Source organism: Chiloscyllium plagiosum, chromosome 32 (genome assembly GCF_004010195.1).
Source record: "Chiloscyllium plagiosum isolate BGI_BamShark_2017 chromosome 32, ASM401019v2, whole genome shotgun sequence".
Classification (NCBI taxonomy): domain Eukaryota; kingdom Metazoa; phylum Chordata; class Chondrichthyes; order Orectolobiformes; family Hemiscylliidae; genus Chiloscyllium; species Chiloscyllium plagiosum.
In genome coordinates, this window is record NC_057741.1 from 35,293,913 (window position 1) to 35,311,205 (window position 17,293).

At 41.2% G+C, this 17,293-nt stretch overlaps 1 protein-coding gene across 2 annotated transcripts in view; it reads left to right on the plus strand.

Annotated features, from left to right (window-relative positions):
- The first annotated feature begins 1,167 nt into the window (after positions 1 to 1,167).
- The window catches only part of pdlim5a (PDZ and LIM domain 5a), a 264,895-nt gene continuing 248,769 nt past the window's right edge, over positions 1,168 to 17,293 (plus strand). For both annotated transcript variants that reach the window (XM_043674412.1, XM_043674413.1), the window contains exon 1: positions 1,168 to 1,298. The gene's annotated coding sequence lies outside the window, so the exon portion shown is untranslated. The remainder of the gene's footprint in view (positions 1,299 to 17,293) is intronic.

A 17,293-nucleotide genomic window follows, 5' to 3' on the forward strand; every position in this document is an offset into this window, starting at 1 on the left:
TATGGGCCAAATGCTGGGATTAGATTAATTTAGGATATCTGGTTGGCATGGACGAGTTGGACTGAAGGGTCTGTTTCTATGCTGTATATCTCGATGACTCAATGACTCCAAGTACTATTTATTACAAATGAGTACTTACGGAATGATATTTCAGCAGCTACTTTTGAGCAAAAGAGCAGAGAGAAGTGAAAGTGAATAAACGTGTGACAAAAGCTGGAGTTTCTCTTTTGCTCTGTCACTTCCATCATTTTGGAATGCTGTTCCCAGTGAAGAAGCAGCGACTTGAGAAAACAACCATTAACTGAGAACTTAGATCCTTGTATTGAGGATACTCATCAACAATCAACCAACTGTGGCCTCAGGTTCAAAGTCTAACATATCAAAAACGTCAAGGACTGTTTAAACTGCAAAGCCACATCTCGCCTAATTGCTACCATTCTCCCCGTCAAACTTATTGCTTATGCTTTAGTTTGTTTTTGCTGTCGCATTTTTAGGATCTTTCCTTGGGATTTCCCTTAGGAACAAAATTGGCTCCATCGTTTCTTTTAAAACAAACTACATGTTGTTTGATGTTGTGTGTTAATTATTGAAAGACGCTGCTATTTCCTGGGGTTAAAATAGACCTGGTTCAGAATACCCCTCCTCACTTGGTCCAATCAATTGTAAAACAGCAAATTAATACAAAGAACTGCTCGAGATCTGAAACAAAAATAGAAATTGCTGGAAAAAGTCAGCAGGTCTGGTTGTGTTAACGTTTGGAGTGCAGTAATTTGAAGGGTCACTGGAACTGAACGTTAACTCTGCTTTCTTCCCACAGATGGTGCCAGACCTGCTGAGTTTCTCCAGCACTTTTTGAAATTTGCAAAATTCTGCGCGTAGCGTTAATAATGAAAAAGGGAGATTTTTTTTAAAAAGTCTCTTCAAATTAGCGTAAAGCAGTGAGATATTGGGGCCTTTTGTCTCGCTGGGTCGTAAGAAAACAGCAGCTGAACCATTTGGTTAAATTTGGGCGTCTGTGAATTTTGCAAGTAATGTTTTAAGTTAATGTGTAAGGAATTTCCGATAGGGGTGTGCTGACTTTTTATTCTGACAGCAAATTCCCTCCCCCTCCCTGGAGTTACGTCAGTGGGTGGGGAAGACAGAAGGGTGTGGAAATCCCCCTTTTCTCCTCCTCCTCATCGCCCGCTGTAAATTGCTAGCCATGGAGACGGAAGTAGAGAATTAAGGAGGAAAGCTTTACGGGGATAGAGATTGGTGGACAGCAGTGCCAGGTCGTGGAGACTGTGCATGAAGAAGAGGTGAGAGGAGGGGAGGCTGTGAAATCGCTTTGCAGGGTTGATTTTTGTTTTTGAATGGGGCGGCTTGTGACACATGCAAACTCTGGCAAATTGCAGCTGGAACCAACAAATAAAACCAAGAAATAGAAAGAGGGAGGAAAACGGGAGGGATGGCGGTGTCAGAGATTGGTCACTGAGGGAGAGAGGGAGAGGGAGAGAGAGAGAGAGACTCACAAACGCACACAGGCTGCCCTTATTCACGCCTCAGACCCTCCGAAAATCTGCAGGCGTGAGTTTTTAATTCCGGACATCATTTAGTGTGTGTGTCAGCTGTGAAACTGACTAATGGAAGGGAGGGTTTGCAGGAAGCGTTTCTGCAAGATGTACCTCTAACAGAAGTTGTGTTTCAGTGTACACTCTGTGCGGATCTGTATTCATGGGAGACTTGGGAATATATGCAGCGAGATTTTTCTTTTTAAGATAATACATGAAACCGTAGTTCTTTCTGGTTGGAGTCAGTTGTAAAGCTCCCTTCCTCCAGCAGATCGCAGTTTGGAGTGCGGCAGTGTCTTTGATCGACAGAGCACTGCTGGCCAATCGGGACGGGTCACTGATGTTGCCATTTCCCCTCTGATCCAATCAATGGTGGGTAGGTGGGGCTTGTGTGTGAGGAGGCGGAGCCTCCGTGGTTGCTCTCCAGGAAGTGGTTTCAATGGGCTCGGTCACTATGAACTAACAGGACAGGGCTACCTGAGACTGGCTCACTAACCCCCTTCTGTTAAACCCCTTTTTTTTTCGAATCACCTGCTCAGAGATGTTCTGACACACCTCTGGATTTGAAACTGAAGCTTCCAGGCTTAGAGGTAGAAATATGACCACTGTGTCACAAGCGCCCTAAATGGTGTTTGGAGTAATGTTCTTGACACATTGTCAGAAGATGTTCCAGTGAAGTATTGATATACCTCAGCACCTGCTGAGGTCACCATCAAGGGCACTTACACCTCTCCTGAGGTGTGGTTATGCTCAGATTAAACCACCGCCAGTCATCTCTCTCTAATGAGATAGCAGTCCCATGGGACTGCTATGTTAAAAATCACATAACACTAGTCATGATTTGGAGATGCCGGTGTTGGACTGGGGTGTACAAAGTTAAAAATCACACAACACCAGGTTATAGTCCAACAGGTTTAATTGGAAGCACTAGCTTTCAGAGCGCTGCTCCTTCAGGTGATTGTGGAGGACACAATTCTAAGGCATAGAATTTATAGCAAAAATTTACAGTGTGATGTAACTGAAATTATACATTGAAAAATACCTTGATTGTCTGTGGAGTCTTTCATCTGTTCAAATACCATGATAGTTTCACTTCTTTCATGTGTAAATCACAAAACCTTTTTTTAAAAGTTGCATTCTCAGGTTAGCTGTAACAATGGGTGATAGCTGGACAATATGTTGAAGGTGTTAGCCCCTTGTGTTCTCTGTCTATGCTATGATGTTTAGATTGATTCTAATCCAAAAAGTGAGATAAGAGTTTTACATGAATTCATGCAGTTCTTGAGCAAAGTACAATGTAGCTCTGCAAATACAAATTCACCCCACAAAATATGTGTGCATGTGGGCCTTTGTCCATGTGTCTGTTTGGGTTGGGGGTTGTGAGTGTGAGAGAGAGAGTGTATATGTGTGTGTAGTGAGTGTAGAGTGTCTTAAGTCTATGAGGGGGTGCATGTGGGAGTGTGTGTGCATGTCTGGGGTGGGGGATTGTGAGTGTCTGTGAGAGAGAGTGTATGTGTGTGTGCATGAGTGTAGAGTATCTAAGTCTCTGAGTGTGTGTGTGTGTGTGTGTGTGTGTGTGTGGTGCGTAGTGCAATGGTAGTCACCTGTAATGTGACATGAACCCAAGTTCCTGGTTGAGGCCCTCCCTATGGGTACCGAACTTAGCTATTAGCCTGTGCTCAGCCACTTTTCTCTGCTGCCTGTCCTGAAGTCCGCGTTGGAAGATGGTCACCCGAAGGTCCGAGGTCGAATGTCCTGGACCACTGAAGTGTTCCCCAACTGGGAGGGAACATTCCTGTCTGTTGATTGTTGTGCGGTGCCCATTCATCCGTTGTTGTAGCCTTTGCTCGGTATCCCCAATGTACCATGCCTCAGGGTATCCTTGCCTGCAATGTATAAGATAGACAATGTTGGCTAAGTCACATGAGTACCTGCCACATACAAGGTGAGAGGTGTCTCCACATGTAATGGTGGTATCCATGTCCACACTCTGACATGAATTATTTATATAAATTATTTTATAATAATAATTTATAAATTTATGATTAGAAATTATTTCTCATATTGTATAATGACAATTAATAGGTTGAGTATAGAAGTTGGGAGGTCATGTTGCAGCTGTACAGGACATTGGTTAGGCCACTTTTGGAATGCTGTATTCAATTCCGGTCTTCCTGTGATAGGAAAGATGTTCTGAACTTGAAAAGGTTCAGAAAAGATTTACAGGGATGTTTCCAGGGTTGGAGGGTTTGAGCTCAAGGGAGAGGCTGAATAGGTGGGGACTGTTTTCCCTGCAAGGTCAGCGACCTTTTATAGAGGTTTATAAAATCATGAGGGACATGGATAGGATAAATAGATAATGTCTTTTCCCTGGGGTGGGGGAGTCCAGAACTAGAGGGTATAGGTTTAGGGTGAGAGGGGAAAGATTTAAAAGGGACTGAAGGGGCAATCTTTTCTCACAGAAGGTGGTGTGTGTATGGACTGAGCTGCCAGAGGAAGTGGTGGAGGCTGGTACAATTACAACATTTAAAAGGCATCTGGATGGATGTATTATTCAGAAGGGTTTAGAGGGATATGAGCCAAATGCTGGAAAATGGGACTAGATTAATTTAAGATATCTGGTCAGCATGGACAGGTTGGACTGAAGGGTCTATTTCCATTCTATACATCTTGGTGACTCTGGGCAAATTCAACAATCAGAGCTGAACTGACTTTGGTAGTGAATTCAACTAATACTGACTGACGGCAGAGCTATTGAATCAGATGGGAGGTGAAATTCTCCTCTCTTTAGCTGCCTGATATTGGGCTTCTTCAGTTCAATGATCAGATATTGACGTCGTTGTGCTGCAGGGAGGTCGATAGCACAGTCTGTCCTGACAGAAACGGATGTATGATTGTGCCCTGTTACTCATTGCTGTGAGCAAGTTCAGAGAGAACAGGAAGGGTGGAAATGAGTAGCTATCATTCAGAATGAAAATACGGAGAGTACTAGCCTTGAAACTGACACGGCAAGTTAGTATTTAGCCTGTGTAGACATGCAACTCACACCCTTCAAAGGTCCCTGGCAAATCTAAAGAACACTTGAACGTTAACGAAATACTGTAGAGTCTGGGCATCAGAAATGAAAATCGCAAAAACATGATGGAGGCCAGCATTTGTGAAGAGGGAGAAAATCTGAATGAACATTTTAAGATTGGTGACTTTTTCTTCGGATTCCTTGTCTCTAGTGTGGATATTTGAATGAATTATGCACTCTGAAAAAATGTGAAAGAGCACATTTTTTAAGCAGACTGTGCTGGAAGGGGCAGGCAGTTTTGTTATATAACCTATCAGATAGGTTGTGAGGGTTGCACATGTAATTTAACCCTGATAAATGTGAGGTGATGCACTTTGTAAGAAATAACAAGCCAAGGAAGTACTCAATGAATGGTAGGACACTAGGAAGCTCAGAGAAACAGAGGGATCTTGGGGTGCTTGTCCACTCATCCCTGAGGGTGGCTGAGCTGGTTAATAAGGTGGTTAAGAAGGTAAATGGGACACTTGCATTTATCAGTCATGGCATACTACCGCACTTAGGTGGTAGTGTGGGGGTTTAAAAAAAAAAATCAGTCATGACATAGGTTATAAGAGCTGGGAGGTCACATTGGAGCTACAGGACTTTGGTGAGGCCACAGTGAGAGTTCTGTTTGCAGTTCTCATACCCATACTATAGGAAGGAAGTGATTACACTGGAGGGGATGCAGAGGTGACTTACCAGGATGTTGCTTGGGATGGAGCATCTCGACTATGAATAGAAACTGGATAAGCTCAGGTTGTTTTCTTGGGAGCAGGGAGTGTTGAGGGGAGATCAGATAGAGGTGTATAAGATTGAGGGGCATGGACAAGGTGGATAGAAAATAGCTGTTTCCCTTAGTCAAAGGGTCAAGAGGAAGGGAGCACATTTGTAAAGAGAAAGTCAGGAGGTTTAGAGGGAATTTGAGAAAAACCTCTTTTCACCAGAGGATGGTGGGGGTCTGGAATGTACTGCCTGGAAGGCTGGTTGAGTCAGGAAACCTCACAACCTTGAATGAGCACTTGAAATGTCATAACATTCCAGGCAATGGGTCTAGTGTGGGAAAGTGGGATGAGTGTAGATAGTAGTGCATTTTTTGGCAATACAGACTCAATGGGCCGAATGGCCTGTCTGTATCGTATGATTCTATGAAATGAATTTCAACATAAATATTCAATATTATGCAAATTATTGAAGTTTGGACAATAGTAATCTGGGCTGGTGACCATGTCTCTTCTACATTCCTTACACTTAAAGTAAATCTGGGAGTCGTCAGCAGTGAGAAGGATTACAGTCACGTTTGTATTATCCTGTATACTATCCATCAGCATCTCTGGCAATCAGAATTTCTGAAGGCTCAATTTATTTTTTTGGAAAACTTAGCATTATCAGAACACTGAAATTGACTTCTTTTATAGACAGTTTATAATGACTGGGGGTGGCTTTAAATTTTAATTATTAGGTTAGTTTTGATGATTATGTCTGAATAAAGGTATACTGCTCTGAACAATTTGTTTCTTAAAATGACAACTCAAAATTTCTTTTATTTTCTATTGTTATGGTGTGGTTTGCTCTAATGCCCTGCTGTCCAGGGGCCCTTGACTGTCCAGAAGCTTCCCTGTTATCTTCACCCCAAACTTATCCTGTTTCCATAGTAAAGTAACTCCTTGTCTAGCATTCCTGATTAATGGCAAAGCCCATTCTCTGAGCACACTAGCCGACATAGAATTTACTATACATAGAATTGTATACAATATGGACTGAGACCATTTGGCCCAACCACCCAGTCTATGCTAGGATTCTGCTTGTGAGGAACTTCATCTCATCCTATTTGAATCAGCATAACTTCTATTCTTCCTTCCTTATGTACGTATGTAGCTTCCCTTAAATGCATCTACACTTAAACCTTTGACTTTTCAGCAATGCTTTTGTCTTGCACTCGTCTGGACAGAAATGCAAGAAAACCAACTTTATAAAAGGAACAATTAGACAGCATAAAAAGTGTGACAATGCTATGACCAATCAGAATTGACTTGCCTTGAATTTAATCAGTTAATTAAAATTCCTGATACATTTCTATGTCAAACAAAATCCATGGAATCACGCACCCCTTTATTCAGGTTTTGTCTCACTTCCCTATTTTGTGACTATATTGATAGACAATGTCAATGTGTTTGGTTTTCATAATTTCCAGCACAGATGCAGGCCATTGGGTTGGTATTGATACTTCACGCTGGTGTTCCTTCTCGGTGGTGTAACTGAGTGCCTGCAACCTCTTCAATAATCTGTGCACAGCAATCAGCATTGGCAAGAAAAAGGATAATCGCAGCGATAAGGAAATTAAGGGGAGTAGAACCTCCAGCTACCCTCTTCATTTCACCTGATCAGTATCACCTTCTTTTCCTTCCTCCCTCCCAGCTAAACCCAGCATGGAGAATGATCAGGAGAGCACAGTGAAAGAGTGATTTGTTTTTGAAAGTCAGTTAGGGGTCAGGTGGTGAGGCCAATGTGGAGGGAATTGGATAGACAATCCCAGAGGGCAGGCATTAAGTCTGTTGTGCACCACAAATGGAGCAGCAGGATCACTGGGGAAGTTGTTTGATGTTGAGTCAGTGATGGGGAAAGTAGAGAGATTGAAGTTTGGAGGTGAGCACTAAGGGTTGGGTTGGGCCGGGCTGGGCCAGGCTATTGCAGAGCAAGAATGTGAACTTTGGAATGAGCATGTTGAGGCAGGAGGAGTTGGCGGAGCTCAGAGCAAACTTTCAATGTCTAAATAGATTCTTGTTCTTTTTAAAAAAAGTTGGAACCTTGGAATTATTGGCTCCTTCTCTGCTCCTTTGGCCTTTTGTATCATACAAGAATCCTGAAATGTGTACCTGTTTATTTGTGGCCTATCAGATTGTTTAGAATACTTTTTCAGAAAGTTTACAATTGATATAAGATCTTTCTGAAGTTGCATTTTTTTGCAATGTAGTTTCTGTTCAGATTTGCTGACTTTCTTTTTGTGTTCATTATTTTTAATTCTGTTAATTTTGTTTTGAATCTCTCTGAAAAGAGAGACCTATTACTGAAGTTTTCCATTTTGCACTCATCAGGGCAAATGCAAGAATGTTAATTTACAAATCATTCCAATAGTTTATATTACAGGAGGTTGGTAGGTTGACTGACTTCCTGAAGCAATAGGGAACTTTGTGTTTGCTCTATTGGACCCCTTCAGAATCTTAATTATTCTTTCTTTAATAAGTACAATTGGACTGAACAGACTGCAGTAACTCATTGCATGGAAGCTGAGTAGAGGTCATATATATTCACAAAGTATAAAATGAGAGTGGGAGTGAGGCCCTGTTAAAGGCTTAAATCCTTGTTTTTGACTAAAACAGCAGAGAAAGTAGTTGTTTGGCCCATCATACTGTGCTAGTTCTTTGATAGAGCTGTCTGGTTAGACCCACTGTCTTGCTGTATTCTAAAGGCTGTGCAAATGTTGCCCTTTTCAATTAATTTGTCGATTCTTTCTTGAAAGTCAGCGTGGAATATACTTCAAGCACAGATAATGCTGGAGAAACTCAGCACATCTGACAGCATCTGTGGAGAGAGGAACAGTTAACGTTTAGCATATAGTCTTGGAAAATGTCTTTTCTTTTCTCTTATTTTGATAGAGGTAGAAGAGAGGTGAAGGGAACAGATGGTGTAGAGACCCAATATTAAAGACAACGGGGTTATTAATGATGAAGGAAGAGAAACGGCAATGCAAAATGTTTGTAAATAATGGTGTGACAGGGAGAGAAAGCCCTCTCTATTAAGTGCAAAGTAAACAAAACACATACACAGCAAAGCTGATTGTGAGTTGGAGCTGGTGTGGGTATGGGGAGAGAATCTAAGAAGAATGAGGAATGGGATATCTCACATTCTGTTGTTGAAGTTATTGAATTTGATGCTGAGATCTTGAGGTTGTAAAGTGGAAAATGAGATCCTTGAGCATGCCTCGGATCTTCTTTCATTATCCTTTCAGGTAACGCATTCCAGTTTGTACACTTCTCTGTTTATTTAAAACAAAGTCTTCTCTCTTCTGTTTAAAAAAAATCTATAAAGAGGAACAGACCTTTCAGCCCTATTTTTCTATGCCAGTGTTTACATTCTAAGAGTATTGTGCTTTACAAGCTTTCCTTTACCCCTTTATCAGTTTTTCCAATCAACATATTCTTCTATTGTTTTCTCCATCTTGCTTATTTAACCTGACCTTTTAATACAATGATATTATTCGTTAACTATTTCATATGGTTCCACGTTCTCACCACTTTCTTTTACCAGTGATTTTGTTACAATCTAAAACAACGAACCTCTGACACTGGTGATTTGAAACACACAAACAGAATTTGCTGGTGAAGTCAGCAGGATTGGCAGCATCTTCAAACCTTTCTGAAGAAGGGTCACTGAACTCAAAGCATTAACTCTGCCTTCTCTCGGCACACCCTACCAGATCTGAGATTTTCTCCAGCAATTTGTGTTTTTTGTATCTGTTGAAATCTGTCTTTCCAGGTACCAATCCTCCTATCAGTGGGAACAATTTCTCCTTCAACTAGTTTTCAAAAACGAACTCATCCCAGATTTGGTTCGCATCAATTGTATTAAGCCAAAACTGTAACCATAAAATTGTGATCGAAATGGGAATTTTTATTGAATTTCACCAATGTTCAAAGTAAATTGTGGGTATTTCACCATGATATACTAAAGTGAATGTGTGTGTGGACATTAGTTTGTCAAACATAACTCAGTGCAACACTATTCCCCTAAATTAAAAGGTGGTGGGTTCAAGTCCCACTCTACAGACATGATTCAGAAATCTCAGTTGACACTCCCAATGCAGTATTGAAGGAGAGTTTCACGGTTTAAGATTCTGTCTTGAGCTCATCAGGATATTCACAAGCTTACTGATGTAAAGGAGAACAACATTAAATAGTATATGGAAACAAAGTGCTAATTGGTTGGCAGCTGCACTCTGGTACAAACATTGACATGGCAAATACACCAGCTAGATGATGATTGGCAGATCATTGCCAAGTTTTGTTCCAGTTTTAACCAGACTGATTGACTCTGGTCAAAGCATGCCCTATAGCTCTGGCAATAGCCTCATAAGTCTTTTCTGAACCTTTTCAAGTTTCACAATATCTTTCCTGTAGCAGGGAGATCAGAATTGCACACAATATTCCAAAAGCGGCCTAACCAATTGACTATTCCAGAGCACTCCTATATTCTATATTCTAAACCTGAGGTCATCAACGACTCTCATATCATAACCCTTACCAAGTGTATTTACCCATTTTTCATTTGGTTGCTTACCTACATTGACTGAGAAGGGCTTATGCCCGAAACGTCGATTCTCCTGTTCCTTGGATGCTGCCTGACCTGCTGCGCTTTTCCAGCAACACATTTTCAGCTACCTACATTGACTCTCAGTCTAACAAAGTCTTGATTTTAATATTGTCCCTGTTCTTTTCAAATACTTTCATGGATTTCTGCAATCTCCCCCAGCCTCTCAATCCTCTGTGATTTCTCAGATTCTGGCCTCTGGAATGTCCCTAATTTTGATTCTATAACTGATAACTGCACTTTCAGTTGATTCAAGTCTGTTATGAATCTCCCAACACCAGGCTATAGTCCAACAGATTTATTTGGAAGTACAAGTTTTCTGAGCTATGCTCTTTCGTCAGGTAGCTGGCTCAAAGGAACAGCGTTCTGAAAGCTTGTACTTCCAAATAAACCTGTTGGACTATAACCTGGTGTTGTGTGATTTTTAACTTTGTCCACCCCAGACCAACATCGGCACCTCCACATTACAACTGTAATGTCATGTCATGTCTCACACATCATATGCCTTTAAGAAACAATGGTGAAAATGGATGGTATGGTGGCTCAGTGGTTAGCACTGCTGTCTCACAGCACCAGGGACCTGGGTTCGACTCTAGCCTCAGGCGACTGTCTGAGTGGAGTTTGCACATTTTCCCCGTGTCTGCTCTGGGTGCTCTGGTTTCCTCCCACGATCCAAAGCTGTGCAGGTTAGGTGGATTGGCCATGCCTAAATTGCCCATAGTATTCAGGGATGTGTAGGTTAGGTGCATTAGACAGGGATAAATATAGAGTAATAGGTTAGGGAGAGAAGTGTAGATGGGTAACTTTTCGGAGAGTAGATGTGGATTTGTTGGATCAAATAGCCTGTTTCCACATTGTAGGGGTTCTCCGCTATCATGAGGATGTGTGTTGTAGCATGTGATCTGAGAGTATAAAGATCTCCACCTTGTTGAGCATTACTTGAAGCATAACACTCTATTGTTGTAAACTAATAACTTTTGTGCCTGTGGAATGTAATGTTTTTTGTACATGATAGTTACTCATACAAATGTCTGTTGGATTCTTCAATACCAAGATATCCAAGCAAACTTTTTTTAAAAATGTGACAGGAACATTACCACATCAGGTAAAACACCCTGCCTGAGGCAAATGCTTTCCTTCATTTCTTTGCCTCTCTCCATTATTCCTCCTTTTGAGATGCCTCATATAACCTACCTATTTGACCCTTGGTTATCTCTATATCAGGCAGCATCTAGGGAACAGGAGAATCGACGTTTCGGGCATTAGCCCTTCTTCAGGAATGAGGAAAGTTTGTCCAGCAGGCTAAGATAAAAGATAGGGAGGAGGGACTTGGGGGAGGGGCGTCGGAAATGTGATAGGTGGAAAAAGGTCAAGGTGAGGGTGATAGGACAGACCTGGAGTACTGTGTGCAGATTTAGTTTCCTTAATTAAGAAAGGATGTACTGGCACTGGAGGGGGTGCAGAGGAGGTTCACTAGGTTGATTCCGGAGTTGAGGGGATTGGCTTATGAGGAGAGGCTGAGTAGACTGGGATTATAGTCATTGGAATTCAGAAGAATGAGGGGGGCGGATCTTGTATAAACATATAAAATTATGAAGGAGCGGAAATGACGGCGGATGATGCGCTGTACATGGATAGCGGAAATGACGGCGGATGATGCGCTGTACATGGATAGCGGAAATGACGGCGGATGATGCGCTGTACATGGATAGCGGAAATGACGGCGGATGATGCGCTGTACATGGATAGCGGAAATGACGGCGGATGATGCGCTGTACATGGATAGCGGAAATGACGGCGGATGATGCGCTGTACATGGATAGCTAATGCCCGAAACGTCGATTCTCCTGTTCCCTAGATGCTGCCTGACGTGCTGCGCTTTTCCAGCAACACATTTCCATCTCTGATCTCCAGCATCTGCAGACCTCATTTTCTCTATCTCTATATCAGGCTTGTAACTTCTTTTATAATGCTTTTGTGAAGCTCCTTGAGACATTTTGTTATCTCAAAGGACCTCTAAATAAAAGTTGTTGTAATTCAGGAAACACTTCATTGCTATAAAATATGTTGGGATGTTGTGAATGGCATTGCATAGAAAAAGTTTTGTTTTTCAATTCTCACAAGTCTGGTTCAAAATGGAACAATTTCATTTTCTGCTGTGCTTTGCCACCCCTGTGTTATGTCACATGGCTAATATGCCATATGTGTTATACATGTGATCTGATGATATGAAGGTCTTGATCTCTATCTTACTGGGGCCATTTGTAACGTGGCACACAGAAGGAAGTATGCTACAGTTTGCTCAATGTCAGCTCCGACGTGGTCATGTCTGTGACTTGTAATGCAGGTCGTTCTGCTATAATGTGGGTTTTGTCAACACGAATTCACTGACGCGATTGATGAATTGGGGACCCTGTTTCTAAAGTGCTAACTTTTAAAATGCGTGTTGGCTGTAACACGATTACATCGCCAACACTTTAACCATTGTTTCTAAAGCGTGATTTTTCTATAATGTGGGGTTGCACAAGAACCATAACGTTATGGAAGAACCGACTGTAATTATGTAGCTAGGAGCTGTAACAAATATCAGTACGATGTGGTTCATGTCCAGTTCTTGTGTTACGCTAACTAATTAAATAATTTCATGAGGTACAAATACCCTGCTAAAAGTAAGACTGTAAGATGTCGGAGCAGAAGCCGCCCATTCGGCCCGCAAGTCTGTACTGCCGTTAAAAGAGATCATGACTGATCTGATAATCCTTCTTTCATGCCTTTCCCATGACCTTTGAATCTTTTACTGATTAAACATTCGTGTATCTCAGCCTTCAATGCAGTTAATGAAGCAAAAGCTGCAATAGCTCTCTGTGGTAAACAGTTCCTGACCCTTTTCAATTCAACTTCATTGGCAAGTGTATTCAAGTACAAAAGTACAGGAGCACAGTGAAAAGTATATAATGTTGCCACACAAGGCATCATTTTAGGCACAAAATCTTAAGAAGAAATTTCTCTTAATCTCTATGTGTGATCCCCTTATTCGGAGATTATGCCCCTGGTCCTAGACACACTCACAAAGGAAAACGCTCTTTCTAACATCTACCCTGTTGAGTTATTTAGGAATCTTGCATGTTTCAATAAGGTCATCTCTCATTCTTCCAAATTCCAATGAGTACAGTCCCAATGTGCTCCACTTCTCCATATCATACCATCCCTCAGTATCCAGTATCAACCAAGTATACCTTTTCTAGAATGCAGCTCATTACAGTATATCTTTCCTTAGATAAGGGGTTTGAAGCTATTCACAGTATTCCAGCTGTGATTTGACTAGTTTTAGAGAGGCCTCCCTTTTTTCTTATACTCCAGTCCCTTTGAAATAAAAGCCAATATTCTATAGTCTTCCCTATTACCTGCTAAACTTGTATGTTTGTTTTTAGTTATTGATGGACAAGTATGCCCAAATCTCTCTGTGTTGTAACTTTCTGCAGCCTTTCTCCATTTAAATAATATTCAGCTCTTCAATTCTTCCTGCCAAAGTGTATATTCTCACATTATCTTCTATCTGTCAGGAATGTTACCCCCTCTTCTGTCTATATCACTCTGCCAACTCTTTATGTCAAGCTCACCTATTTTTATATCACCCACAAGCATAACTGCAGTGCACTCACTTTCTTCATCCAAGTCATTAATGTATAATGCATTGTAAATCACTGTGGCCCAGCACTGATCTTTGTGGCACACCACTGATTACAGATTACCATCCTGAAAATGCCCCACTTATCTTAACTCTTTGCCTTCTATTAGTTTGATGTTCTTTTATCTCTCCATGCTAATATATTCTCTGCAACACCATGACCTCATAGCTAATTAAATAGCCAAATGAGTGGAACCTTATCAAATGTCTCCTGAAAATCCAACTAAATTACATCCACTGTTTCCCCTTTATCTATGCTGCTTGTAACTGTCATAAAGAGTTTGAATAGATCTGTCAGTCATTAGTTCTCCTTCATGATGCCATTTCTGACTCCATTTAATCATATAATACATTTCTAATTGCTCTGGTAACTGTGGTGACCTTTTATAAAGGAGTGATTCCCAGACCCACAGATACCACGGTTATCACATCACTCTGAGTCTTTGTGCACCTTGAAAGTGTCATCATGTTGGTTCTTCTGCAGGGGGAATTGAAATTAATAAATGCCATACCCATAGCTCCAGGACTATACATCTGCAAGAGGATTAATAGTGTAAGCTATGTAAGATGAAAGCGACTCAGCTGGAACAACTAAGTGCAGTTCTGACCCGCAGCAAATAAACAAAGATGCATATGGACAGCACCTTTTTTGTTTTAATATGTATTAACTAACTGATTTATTAATCGCTCAGGGCTGAAGAAAGCATGTTGCACAAAGGGAATTGAAATATGCAGCACTGGCTGGACAGCACTGTACATAGATGGAAGTGGAAAGGACCTTCGCAAAGCAGATGAAACTAACTGCTGGCCTTGCCTAGTTGAAAAATCATTAGAATTCTCTACATCCCATACCACCCAGATCTAAATTCAATATCTCAGCCCCTGGCAGCCTGTAGGTTAGGATATTGTGTACTTAAGTTTCATCCAATCAGCTAATGTTTTCAAATGCAAGATGATACATATATAAATTGTTCAGAGACTTGTATTAAATGCAGCTGTCAGTACCAAAGCAATATTTCCTCAGTCCGGGTCATATCAGTAGGAACATAAAGTCTTGTGCAGTTTCTGTAGCTCTTTAATGAGCAGCTCTCAATCCATATAAAATCACTCAAAATTATTGTAGCTGCTCGATACCGTTGCTGCTTGGGTTTTCTAGTCTATCTGAATGCTTTGCTTTTCAAATTGATACCACCATGATCCAAGGACGTAGAGTCATAGCGTTATATAGCCAGAAGACAGACCCTTCGGTCCAACCAGTCTGTAATCCCAAATTAAACTAGTCCCACCTGCCTGCTCCTTGCCCATATCCCTCCAAACCTACCATGATGGAGCAACCTGTAGAATGTGCTCCAAACCAGCTTAACTCTTAACTTAATTTTTAGAACAGTGCTGCTTTTTAAATTGATTGTCAATATGTTAGTTTTTAATCACTGTTAAGTTAGTTAGTTAGTTTAGGATGAAAGCAATTAAGAGCAAATTTGCTTCCACCGTTGGATTGTACAGCAATCTGTACAGGTTTGGACTGTTATGTTTGAGGTCAACCTGCCCACTATATTTTCCAGAGAGTAAATAATCTGTTTTTAAAGAACAAAATGTTGCACCCTATACCCCTAACCTGCCATGGTTATCATGGCTAACCCACCTAGCCTGCACATCCCTGGACACCAAGGGCAACTTAGCATGGCCAGTCCACATAACCTGGTCCATCATTGGACTGCAGGAGGAAACCGGATCCCCCGGATGAAACCCATGCAAATACTGGGAGAACACTCAAACACCACACAGTCACCCAAGGTGAGAAAGGAACCTGGGTCTCTGGTGCTGTGAGGCTGCAGTGCTAACCATTAATTATATTCTTAAAGTGCTATTATTTTTCCTTGGTGTTACAATTAACAATGGATTTGGCAATTTTTGATGTTGAAATAGATCTGATAATAGTGCAGGCTTAGTTGTTTCGCCTCAATAATTGTATCTTGCAATAAGTGCTGCAGTACGGAGAAGATTCTGCTTCTGTGGAAGCTCTTTTATACGCTCATGGGTTCTGGGCATGACTGGCTGGCCAGCATTTATTATAGAGTCGTAGAGTCATATAGCGCTGAAACAGACCCTTCGGTCCATGCCAGCCATAATCCCAAACTAACCCAGTCCCACCTGCCTGCGGTTGACCTATGTCCCTCCATACATTTTTCATTCATGTACTTATCCAAATATTTTTTAAATGTAACTGTACCCGCATCCAGGTATTATGGCCCAGGGGATGTGAGGGTAATGCTGCATTATATAAGTTGTGACATGCAAAAGTACTTATTGGTCTATACTGGAACTAAAGTGCCTTGGTGTAGTGCCAGATAAGAGCTCTGGTAAATTTGTTTGTCTGAAAACTTCAGTACTTACTTTTGCAACCTGCATATTGTCAGACGAAGAAACATTTTGTTTTGGTGTGGGGTCATTGTGTTGCATACTCAAAATAGTCATTTGAGTAATAGTTTGGAAGTCTGACATTTGAAATACAGTTTGATGAAATATTTGAAAACATGTATCTGTACAAACACTGAAGTCACCTTAGTAAAGGAAAACTGGATCAAGGCAGCCTTACATTGGTGAGTTGGCCTCATAAAAACAAGCGTATGGGTTGTGTGTGATTATCAGTACTCCATATTTTGAAAAGGCCCCTTTTTAATGTAAGGGTGGTACTAGAACTGAGGTTATACCTATTAGGAAATATTGAGCAGGCAGAGGGTGTTTTTCTCTGGTATTGGATGACCTAACTGACATCTTTAAAATTGGGAAAAGGTTTGATAAGGTCAAGAAACTGTTCCAGTTTGCTGGAGTCCATATCTAGGTGCCATAAGTATAAGATTGTCACTGATAAATCCAGTCAGGAATGTAGGAGGAAATCCTTCACACAGTGAGTAATTAGAATGAGGAGGTTAATACAAATATGGAATTGTTAAAGTGCATATTGTGGATATTTCTGTAGGGAAGCTAGATAAGCTCGAAGGGAGAAAAGAGTCCGCGTATGTACTGACAGTGTGAGATGAAATGCAAAGGGATGAGGCTGTTGTGGATGATGAATATCAGCATGAACTAGTTGGGCTGAATAGCCTGCTGCTGTGCTTCAAATCTTACCTAATTTGATGTTGGCTATGCACCGCTTACCCCAACGGTCTGAAAGCTTTGCTCTTGTGCAGTGTAGAAATCAACACCAACTTGTAGCTTGACTAATATTCTTTACTCATAACATTCTGTCGAATAGAGTTTGCCAGTCATTTTCCCCCAAGCATCTGGGATGTTGAAACAGCCACTAACAGGTACTTTATGGAGAGTCTTTGGTTGTGAATTAAGATGCATAACATTCCAATGAGATACAAAGTTGAGACTTAACCTGTTTGTGAGTGGCAGTGAAAGAGCACATGATGCTTGGTCTGAAGTAGTAGAAGAGAGGTTTCTCTATGATGTCTTAGTTGAGATTTAACTCTGCCAATAATAAAACAGATGGTCTAGTGATTATTAGAATTAGAATCCCTAGTGTGGAAACAGGCCCTTCGGCCTAACAAGTCCACACCGACCCTCTGAAGTGTAACCCATCCAGACCCTTTCCCCTACCCTATATTTACCCCTGACTAATAACATACA